Source organism: Asterias amurensis, chromosome 8 (genome assembly GCF_032118995.1).
Source record: "Asterias amurensis chromosome 8, ASM3211899v1".
NCBI classification, from domain to species: domain Eukaryota; kingdom Metazoa; phylum Echinodermata; class Asteroidea; order Forcipulatida; family Asteriidae; genus Asterias; species Asterias amurensis.
In genome coordinates this window covers 23,515,075-23,527,338 of record NC_092655.1, presented here as the reverse complement: position 1 = coordinate 23,527,338, position 12,264 = coordinate 23,515,075, and the positions used below count along the sequence as shown (strand labels likewise).

General features: G+C 38.6%; 1 long non-coding RNA gene across 1 annotated transcript; it reads left to right on the top strand.

Annotated features, from left to right (window-relative positions):
- Positions 1 to 4,346: 4,346 nt before the first annotated feature.
- On the top strand, positions 4,347 to 6,833 carry LOC139940707 (uncharacterized). Its single transcript, XR_011786494.1, has 3 exons — positions 4,347 to 4,488; positions 5,234 to 5,319; positions 5,692 to 6,833. It is a non-coding gene; the product is annotated as an uncharacterized lncRNA (long non-coding RNA).
- The last annotated feature ends 5,431 nt before the right edge of the window (positions 6,834 to 12,264 follow it).

Genomic DNA, 12,264 nt, shown 5'->3' with positions numbered 1-12,264 from the left:
CGTCTTTCAGATACCTTCTTCGACACCCCACTAGCTAGAAAAATTGTTGGGACGGCGTCGTGTTTAAGAATGGCTCATCTCGTCATGTCAATGAGTTGTGTATCCCGGATTCGAAGCACGACGGCTCCAAGTGTTCGCTGCAGCGCTGAAAAAGACGTCGGACCGGACCAGTTTGCTCTAGTTAATCTGACTTTCGCAGCCCACAACCGCCTATACTTGGGATCTGCAGGAAACAGATGAAGACTGACCCCATCTTTAGTTGTGTTGCTGCATCCAGCAGCAATACACCTGGTCGGCATTGCCGGAAAAATGCCAGAAAAAAACCTTTTTCGCAGCGTACAAACTCACGTCTTAGAATTATATGTACTTTTGCACGTGTGTTTATCTACGCATCGAGGGGGGGTCTATGTTTGATCGAGGCAAAGTCTTCCTTTTCCTACGTCACAAAAGGGGTAGGCGGAGTCAACCCCCCCAAGCACTTGATTAATTTTTTTAACATATAAATCGTGACAAACAATTACTCAAAAAATTGTTCTATTGTTACTCAACATATACTCTTATGTTTAAAAGAAAAAAAATCCTATTTCCAGGTGCCTTTAACTGAGAGTAATTTATTAATGGCGCCGACGAAAAGGACAATACAATTTTGTTGTCTTCAGCGATGTATGAAGATGAAGATTAAATCGCACTTACTGAAGTTCATTCATGACTTCTCTATAATTGATATCACGTGCCAGGAGCAGAACAATGAAAGTGTGTTATAAAGGTTTTATACTGAGGTGTTATACAAAGGTGTCGCTATATATTTTGTATATGCTTTTTGTTACATCTAATGCGCGTTCACATGTTCTTAAATACGCAACCCTGTGGAAACATCTTTTGTTCTTTCCCCTGTCACTGTTCTTAAGATTTCCCCAAGACTTTGTACACCAAATTCCTTGTGGAGCGCCCTGTCTTAAGACAATTTCCCCGTGGATACCTTTTTATTTTCCCTTTTTGTTTTGTTCTTCGTCTCCAGAAGTTTAACCGACTACGAGAGCATTTTCTCTCGTTGGTGGGACACATGCATTCTGAGTTCTACTACTTGAATTATTCAAATTAAATGCAGTCCATTATAAAGGGGCGTGGTTATGTGCTCTAGATATGAGGAGGGAATTCTACACCCACAGTTCCTCTCAAATAAAGTGTTGTTTGAAAACAGACAGGTTGTGGAGAAAGTACTCTAAAAAAGAAATCCCGGGTCGGAATTCACCTGGATTCTAGGTCAGGGGCGTGACCCATTTCTATGTCAGCCTGGTCCGGAGTGTGATTAAAACTTGGATTTCAACTCGAAATCTGCGTCAATTTGAACAATTTATATTTAGTAATAATATGTATTTTTGACACAGGTTCCCGTTCACATTGACACTAACATTGGTCAGATCCCACATAACCCAGATCTGGTGTGTGGCTTTATAAAATGAAAATGGTGAAATCTACTGGAAAATTCTAGAAAGTTTTGTATCCTTCTGATCTAACCTGCTCTGTGATGAGTGATTGCTCGTGGCCGGTGTTTCATTATCCGAGTTTATACTTAACCTGATTGGTAAAATATTAGGGGATGGTTGGGGGGGGGGGGGGTCTCTGATTACGATCGGCACGTGACTTATAATCATAAAATACGAAGAGTTCCGAAGTTGCTTAAGGTAATACTAAGATTGCAAATTGTGATTTCTTCCCATCGGCTGAAGGAGAGTAATTAAAATCGATACGGAGAAAATTAGTCATTGGGTATTGGTTTGACTAACAAACAAAAATGAAAGAGGAAACAAAAAGTCATTATTTTGAGACACTGGTGGATTGGATCTAAAGACCAGCTCGTTGTTTAGTTGAGTTTTGACGTCCGTGACCACTTTATAAAAGACATAGTCTGCTTTTGGTAATTGTCAAAGACCAGTATCCTGACTTTGTGTATCCCAACATATTCATAAAACAATCAAATCAATTGGTCATCGAAATTGCAAGAAAATAATGAAAGAAAAAAATTGTGTGCTTTCAGATGCATGCCGAAGCCTTCCTCCGATTCAAATATATTGGTTAAAAAGCACCTCTTTCTCTTAATCAACACATTTAAATTTGATTCTCACAATGTTTTATAATCAACAGCTCTCTAGTGCTATTTGCCAAGGAAGAATAATATAAACAAAATGTACCCTCCCTTTAAATTTACCAGAGGTACCCTCCCTTTAAGTGTTTCAATTCTTATACAGTAAATATCATAAAGCACTCGCTGAAGCGCATTATGCGGTAAATACCCAGCGTTATTTTATAACATTGTTAGTAAAGCCAGGTGGTTGACGAAGTAAGATTTTCTTCGTGTATCATTTTACATAACCCCGTCATAGAAATAAGGCTTATACTCGAGCAATCTCATGCCCTTTTCTAACCATTGTTATGATGTGAAAATTCTCTTATAGTTTCTACAGCTGGTTTTGCCTATGGACATTAAAAGTAATGAAATTTACGCAGCCCAAAACATGTATAATGTGTCAAAATAAACTGTGCATAACAAAATGGCGTCCAAGTTGCTTAAATGAACACATAGGGTTTCTATTCCAAACTAAAGTTAATAAATCCACTGTGCCATCAATTTATCATTTGGTTTACCCTGGAAGGATGTACAATTTTACAAATTCATGATAACCCTGTCGTATTATATGCAATAAAGGACTTCGTAAAAGCCCCACGGAAAATTGACACATGGGGTGAAGGGGTGTACGGCTGCCAATCTCAAAGACCCAAGAGAGTGACGAGACTCTTCAACAATCTCGGAGTGCAGTACTTCCCCGGAGTTCGGGGATAAGACTTTATTAAATTATCAATCCTAATTAGTTTACAGATTGCTAGCAGTGTATGGTGAATCACAGAATGTGTTAAATTGCATGTCAATCTTAGAACTAAGTGGATTGCTAACCATAATTAAGGAGAGGAATGTACTTTTTATGGGATTGTCGCATTTCACAACAACCATTGGTACAATATAAATGTTTGCATAAACATCTGTTGATTATCTTCCATTTAGGTGTGAGTGTGTGATGATCTTCCACGATGAACAATAAGCAGCGCATTTCCTTCTGAATAGTTGGTAAGTAGTCGTTTTTATTTTGTTATTTATATTTTGTCACGATCGGCTTAATCTCTTTCGTAACATGATCTTCAGAACTGTTAAGCATGAATTGGTATGCCTTGCATAAGTAAGTAAATACCCTAGACATAAATGGCGGACATAAATGTTACTCGTGCAGTTAAAGTACGCTTGTGATTTTCCTAACCTCTTTTAGTAGGACACATTCTATTGGATTAGTAGGACATATTCAATTGGATCTGAAATAAGTAGGACAATGTATTGCCAATGTATAAATAAACCACACTTTTTATGTGTGAAAACACCCTTAAGCAGGTCGACAGCCACTGACAGTAGAATGGCTGCAGCAAAAGATACAAACGACACCATTCAGCCGAACGTAAACGTTTACAACCCCCTTAAACCAACCCAGCAAACACGTAACGTCATCGTAACGTTACTGTGAAGTTGTATTTTGGTAATGTTGCTTCCCAACTAAAACACAACTAACCTACAACGTTGCCAAAAGGTTGCAGTTTGGTCTTGTTACACAATGACATAAATACAACGTTATAAAAACGTTATGTTTTAACATCGTATAAAAACGTCCTGTGAATATTGTTATGCAACGTTGTCAGAAGGTTTTGGTTTCGTCACGTTACTCCATAACTTAGATACAACTTTTGTCTAACGTTTTTTAAACGTCATATACAAACGTTATGTGAATGTTCTGTGCAAAACGTTATCTGAGAGTTGTGGCTTTGTGTTTTCACAACGTTTTAATAAAGTCACTTTAGCTTTGTTTGTCAACGTTGCTTGAATGTTGTACCTTCGTCAGGTTATTTGGCAACGTACAACTAACTTTGCAACGACGTAGTTTTCATCGTCTGATAATGGGACGTTGTGGAAACTTGTTTTAACAAAGTTACCGAACAGTGTTTTGACAGTTCACTGGCATGTGTCGCACGACGTGTATCCTCGGGGCACGTGGGCAACGTACAGATATAACGTTGTATCAACGTTGTACCACGAGGCAGATGACCGCGGTCATGCAGAGATCTTCTACAAAACGTTTTCAATAAAAAATAATATTTTTTTATTATAATATTATTTTATGGTAATATTTTATAAATAAAAAAAAATAAAGACACTCATATAGGTGTTAGTAAAGAACAAAAAGATTAATAATAAAAAACTTCATACAATTATTAAAAAAGTAAATTCTCATATAAAGTACGAGGCTACAATCCGCGCGGAGGATTGTGGGGGATTGTTCAAATGTTATGCTGCACTTCCGCCGTTCAACCGTCGTATTCTTCTCCTAGCCTGTACGTTACGCCGACCAAATTTACATCGGTTGTTAAGTTGTCATCTTCTCGACAATGGTAAGTATTCTACATACAAAAACTCACTTTATCTTGTTGTGTTTTCCGTAAAAAACAAGTATTTTCTTTGGTTATCACGATTGTCTGTATATGTCATCATTCATGTACGTCGTGTGTACATCTCCAGACAACAATACAATGAGACATTTTTACACATACAATGGCAGAGGTAGCTAGAATACGGCCAACCAATCTTCGTGTTTGGTCTTCCTCCGTGCTCTTTGACACCAGTTTACTCTGTATCCTTTGTCCCAGAGTAGAATAATTGTGAACCACAGATTTTTGAGGAAAATTGACTGCTTTTCGACGCCATGATGTTTAATTTAATATATTATTATGCTTACTTATGAGGGCACCAATTTGTGTGTGTTACTATTATTGTGCTTTCCACAAATCAGCTACGGTAAAAGGAAAAGTATTTCATCAATTTATATATATAATTAATATTGTTGAAGGAGTAATTAAGGGGTAACTGAAAGGAACCAACATTTTTTTTTTTCAGAAAGCATATATGGAATAGTGAAGCATGATTGATGCTTTTTTAATGTTGATTGATTTACCTTTTTTTAATGAAACGGCAGCATTTAAAAAAAGGTTTGTTGATCAATTACAGTTAATTTTGTTAGCTGAGACAAACAATATGTGGGTACTGGGTAGAAGGAATGAAAATGCTTAGTTTTACCATTAGAATGACCACCCCAATTACTTTATGTTTTTCTTAAAAATGTTTTTATTTTACTTTTAGGAGCTTGCTGAAAAAGTTAGAGGAGGCCATCTCATCTTCTTGACACCTAAAAATTTCCCCACAACAAAAGTTGAGCCCAAGTACAGGTGAGTGAATTACATGTGCATGATGTAGCTTTGTTTGTGAAATACTCTCAATGGAAATGTTGGCAACGCCTATTATATTGTAAAAAAAAACTAGATAGCTTGAAGACAAAAGGTATTCACTATCCTATACAAAGATTAATGGAACATGTTTTCAGTCCATAGACATTTTGATATTGTGCAGGTACATATGGACAGTTATGTTTCACGATGTATACATTAGAAAATAACAATGTCAAACTCGTTCTTGTTGACCCGACATGGATGAACCGATATACATGTGTACATTGATAAAGGAAATACAAGTACACATTTTGTGGGAAAGGTCAAAATGACTCAATTTTCTCTTTGTTTCACATTTTCTTTTACATTTAGGAACCTTGTTGAGGAATACCTACCTTTTCGGATGTGGTGACCCTTGGTGATTCTGACTAATCCATCGACAATTTTGCCGTGTACCACTTGCTGCCTGCTATCCTTTTTTCCCCAAACCCTTTTTAACATTTTATCTCAAAGCTGAGCTTTTGTTACTGATTTAAAAACGTAGATGCACTAAATGAAGAAATTTAAACAAGAACAGTATTTAACATTATTCAATATGTTCAAAAAAGTTCTAAATTCAACATTCCTCCTCAACAACTTTGCCATTCACACTGGATTTTGCTCCATCCAAATGTAAAAAAACAAAAACAATTTGTGTGGGTATTCATGAAAATGGCACTGTATTTTTACTTTTGAAATCTGAAGACAATTGGAACTGTGTTTAAAGTTAACTTTAAAAACGTTTGTTTTCAAAGGGTTGTTTATACATTTGGCAATAAAATTACCTGGTAAGAAACATTTTGAGAAACAGTTCACTTTGAAGTAATGTGGTTTTGGAAAAACGTTTTGAAGCTGATGAGTGTTTCTGCCAGAAACGCTTCTCAGATTGGGTGTTCAAATTGCTGACTATATATTCTTCCCACATGAATTTTCACAGGTTAGTTTTATGGTACGATGTATCTACAACTAGATTTGAACAAGCAGTGAGTTTCAGTAACAATGGTATGGAACTTACTGTATGTGTATATAATATAATATATACATGTAGATAAATACAATAAAACTAACCCTCTGTGAATATTTCACTTCAAAAGATGTTTGTGTTTTGGAGATTTCACCGGGAAAAAACGGGGCGATTATTTCCACACAGGAAGAATATTTCTTAGATCTAAATTTTGGGGAATAAAAAGTGATCTGTTTTTTCTATAACCGGAGAACTTCGAAGTTAAACGTTTCTCAAAATGCATTACACTACCTACAGCTGCTGAACTTCTGACAATACAGTTGTTTTTTATTGCCTTGAATTTGTAGAGTCATTGCCAAACGTATACAGACCATTTAACTGTAAATCTCCATCTTTGCCATTTTTATTATACAACGCATTTTGAGTTATATTTAACCATGCTTTAAAGTTTTGCTGTCTTTTCTATGAAATGATTTGTATGCAATTAAAGATGTTAAGAGAGCCAAAAGCACTTTTGGTATGCATGTGTCTTGATTTGTTGTGATAAATTTACATTTATTTAAAGCATTTAATAACGTTTTTATAACGTTGGGTTTTTCCTGTTGATGACGTTATATAAATACGTCACAATCACGTTCAGAAATAACTTTATCAAAACGTGAAGATTTAACGTTTTCACAACGTTATTATATTACGTCATGACGCGACGTTATCTAGACGTTGACAAAACTCCACACTTATCCGTCCGTACAACGTTAAATAAAAACGTTCTCCCAACATTCAAATAACGTCGTAGCGACGTTCAGGGCACGTTATTATGTTTGCTGGGAAATCTAGTTGAAGTTTAAAGGACGGTGGTTCAATATAGCATCACCTTTACCCCAAAAACATTGACTTTCCTCTGTCACACTCTACTCAGTAGGCCAACACAGGCCAACAGCAAACCATCAATCCTCAGTAAGCCAACAACAAACCAACATTCCGCAGGGGTCTTTTTGTATGAATAACATCCTGTGGTGTTTTAAGGGATGGATACATTCACAGTCTCAAGGATTTAGATGTATCAGCGAAGGATAGCCCCCAGCAGTACGTAAAGCCTTATAAATATTCACCCCTCAAATGTACATCGACACGATATCAGCAAAAGTGCACAGGTTTGAACGTAGGGTTGTTCTGATCATGTCTTGACAAACCTTCAGCGTGTGGCTAAGTGGTGACTTACTGTCAGTACAGTGGTTTGTTCACTCGCCTAATGTAGTCATGTTAATGACAACCATAATTAAGTTTTATATTTAGCGAGATGATGTATTAGTTTAAAGGCACTGTGCACCGTTGGTAATTGTCAAATACCAGTATTTTAACTTGGTGTATCCCAACATAATATCCGTAGAATAACAAATCTGTGAAAATATGGTATTAATTGTTCATCGAATTTTCAAGAGAGTAATGCAAGAAAAACACGCCATTGTTGCACAAATTTGTATGCTTCCATATGCCGAAAAAAGGCTTCGGGCCTATAGTCTTGTAATTTTTTGATTGAGAAATTACCTCTTTCTTAAAAACTACGTTATAAAATACTTCAGAGGGAGTCACTGCTCTAAAGGGTGTGATTCACCCAAAACATAATAGCCATTTTCTACGCAAACATAGCAACTTTTACAACTTGTGTGGAAAATTCAAGAGCTATCATGTGGCTTTGTTAGTAATCATCTGGCTTCGTCCCAGTGACGTTTTAAGAGGAGTCATTCGTGAAATGCTTGAAGAAGGAATTCCCCGGTAGCAGAAACAGGATTCCAATTCGATCGTTTCAGCTCATCATGACCACGGGTCCATAATCTGGCCATCGCTCGACCAGTCACGTAGGTAAACGTGCAACAACGGCCTGATATCAATACAGAGAAATGGCCCTCACATTTTGGTATGACGGCCACGGATAGTCTATGCAGTCTCTGAACAGTTTACTCATACCATAATAGCAGAGCATGTGAATTAGATCAACCCACAAAAGAGCACATCTCCAAACACGAGCGTTGAGGCTGTTAAAGAGTACCCCTGGAATATACACACATAAGCCCTTTTCACACTACAGAGCCATTTCCCGGGAAATAAACTCCCGGGAAAATCCCGGAAGTTTTTAACCCCACCGCCACCCCAGCAACCGTTCTCACTATCCCAATTTGGTAACTCCCGGGAGTACTATTTCCCAGGAATATGCACGGTCGTTTCACACTTACGATCAAACCCCAGGAAATGTGGTAAACAGGTCAGCCCATGCGGAAGTTACAATGTTTGTGGACGGAAGTCCGTTCCCATAATGCCACGCGGCCGGCTGCAAAATCCTTGCCACATGCGACCCAAAATGGCTGCACATAAATTGTGTATTTGCGTGTTGTTATACCAATATATTGTGTGGTTAGGGCGGAGAAGAAGTCTTGCAGTTCGGGGAAGACGTCGCTGACGTCTTGTCAGGAGAAGACGATTGCTGTGACAGTGTTTTAAAGACATGCGGTATAACAATCGGATGGAATTTGTCGTGCGATTGACGGGTTTCATGGCACTTGCTGAAGTATTGGTCAAAGGTCAATCTGGTCTACCATGAAGAGCGGCCACTGGTGGTGGGAGCAAGTTGCTATTAGAAAAAGCGAAAGGGAGCTTTCTACTCTGCGACAATTTTTTTCTTTCTTTTGAGAACTGTAATTGAATGGACTTTTGTGTCCGTGTTTTACCCAGAGGTTTTGTGTTGGCGTTCATCTCAATTGTTGCCTGTTCACACTATAGTTATTTCCCGGGAAATTCCCGGGAACTTTTGGTTGATCTGTTCACACTACAAAAATACTCCCGGGAATTTCCCGGGAAATGATGTTTTCCCAGGAAAAAATTCACCCTGCTCAGGGGCAGGGTTAAGGGAATCAACCCTGGGGTAAGGCCTAGAAATTTTCTGAATGGCATTTTCGAAGGATTGCATAATAATGTCCATGATGTTACGGCCAAGATAATTAAAGGTTTTATAGAAAAAACACCGCATGGTCGATTTTGCACAATCTGACAATAGCAGTAGAAAGCAGAAGAAGCAATCTTCCCTTCCAACATCAACAGTGCTGTTTTCCCATCGTGCAAAGAAAGAACACTGAATAGGCTTTAACCCTATATTGGCCAGCATTTTTTTCATGGCTTCATAACGACTTTTAAATGTGTGTTTCTTCTAAAAAGAAATGTTTGCAAGAGAACACTTATGCAATAGAAAATATTTAGGCCTTGAAAAACAAAACTAGTATCCTACAGACCTAAAGTCTTTTTTACCCAAGGTTTTCAGTTTTTTTGCAATGGGCAGGGGTCCGTTCATACCCAGCACCACGCAGGCAGTCAGCCAATTTTGAGAAAACTTTCCCGTGTCTTGTAGGCCTATGCCCATCTAGCTGTTTTTGGACTGCATCGTCGGCCCAAAATGCAACTAGTTTCAAAATTTCATCATCACTCCATCGGTCACTTCTACCCATCGTAAGAAATTGAGCAACAAATTGAGCTAAAATATTTACTGTCAGGTTGTAGACAGCAATGTCGATCGATGAACTCAAATCTGACTCTGGACAACACAAGTCCACCAACGGCCAAGTACATGTAAAAATACGAAATACCATACACACATGGCGTGTGTACGAGAAGGAAGCTTGTTCACGCCAACTATTTATTCTATTCCTATTCCATTCACGTGGTCAATTTTTTTAATTCATATATTTATTTGTAAATTACAGATGTTATTCACTTTTATTTTCGTACCTAAACGTAAACACTTTCAGAAGGAGAAAACAAAAAAGGGCTATTGTTACCACGCGAATTATTTGGCGCGCTATTTTTGACGTCTGTGACCTTTCGAGATTAATGACGTCTCAACACAGTGGAAGCAAAAGGTGGGGTAAGTTAGACCCGCTTTCGTTCTCACTAGCTGCTTTTCCCGGGAAAAACGTTTTTCCCCGGGGTTAACGCCTTTAACCCTACCCCTTAACTGGGTAAATTATTTCCCGGGAAAATGTTATTTCCCGGGAATTTTTTTGTAGTGTGAACAGATCGACTAACATTTATTTCCCGGGAAATACCTGTAGTGTGAAAAGGGCTATAGTGAACAAGGGACGTAATGATAGTAACCTCGAGCCCACATCGACCCACACCCACCATCAGTCATTGTCATTGGCAAAACTACCGGCGTAATGTTTGCAAAACTACAAGCGAGGAACTTGACCAGCGCATCATCACGTTGTCAATTGTTTACCCGTCGTCTGGCCATCTCGTTTTGTTGTTTTCCTCTCTCGCATTACACCACTTAACTGCAAATATAGTTTCTGACTTTTCCTTCACTCGCCCTCGAGAAAAAAAACAGTGACTTACTGAGGGAAAATATAAATGGCTGTGCATCTTGAATTTCCACTTCCTGTTTTGATTGTATTGGTCAACGATGCCTCAAATTGATGCTGCCTCGTCTCTCAACCGATGGTGAACGTGCTTGAAATGTTGACCTTAAGCAGAGAAATGATGAAATTCAACTAGGAGCTATTTCATATTTGCTAACTGAAGCGGAAACCATCCATAACACTTTAAAGGAACACGTTGCCTTGGATCGGACGAGTTGGTCAAAACAAAAGCGTTTGTAACCGTTTTTTATAAAATGCATATGGTTGGAAAGATGTTTTAAAAGTAGAATACAATGATCCACACAAGTTTGCCTCGAAATTGCGTGGTTTTCCTTCTACTGTGCGAACTAACATGGTCGGCCATTTATGGGAGTCAAAATTTTGACCCCCATAAATGGCCGACGTGTTAGTCGACAAGGTAAAAGGAAAACCACGCAATTTCGAGGCATGTTTGTGTGGATCATTGTATTCTACTTTTACAACATCTTTCTACCCATATGCATTTTATAAAAAAACGGTTACAAACGCTTTTCAAAGACCAACTCGACCGATCCAAGGCAACGTGTTCCTTTAAAGGGTATACATTCCTCCAACCGTATGCAAATGTTGTCGTCGCAAAGACGAAAACAAAGTAGATGAACAGGGGCGAGAAATGGAACACCATACAGCAATTGCCACGATTAAACGTCTCGAAATTCAACAGCACTGTTAAAGGTGTGATGTACAGGTTGAAATTATATCGAGTAACCATATACACCTGTCTTTTCGAAGACCAACTCGACCGATCCAAGGCAAGGTGTTCCTTTAAATCGCATGATATTTCGTTTGGTACTCCTGCTCTGCTTGCTCTTTTTGACATGCTATCAATCCCTTAAAGACATAAGTGCTACTACAGGGACTCGAACCCCTGATCAGAAACACAAATGAGAGAAATGAAGGTGGTGAAAGCAACCAAACTAATTTCAATGGGAGACGTTGGAACGCTGGGTGGCAGCAAACTTACCAGGTCAATTTACATTGGGTGCGTTCGTTTAGCTTCCCTGGACGAACGTGTGCAGATAATTATCCACGTTCGTCCTGGAAGAAAAAACCGCCACACACCGGGGTCGACCCAGGGAAGCTAAACGAACGCACCCAATGTTTACGTAGTTCTGAGAAATCGCACCTAGCGAGAACACGTGGTTTTATCTGGCCTTTCTGCTGCCACCTAGCGCCAAAAGGTCCCCATTTGAATCTGTTTCACCCGCGATGACAACTTCACCCCAGGAGGACTTCAGTGGTTTGCAGTCCAATGATTTTTGTGAAAACAACCAAACTAGCCCAATTGGGGATAGTATCCCAATTGAAATGAGGTCACCTGATCAAGAAACGCAAAGGGTTGACAATCGAGAATCCTGGATAATCACTTTACGCTTTATACGTTGGTTACCATAGCAATAAGTGGAGTGTCCTTTGATTCATGAATGGGTCTGAAATCTGAAACCAAAAAAAACTTCAACGGCATTAGATTTCGTGAACACATGAATTTGTTTAATT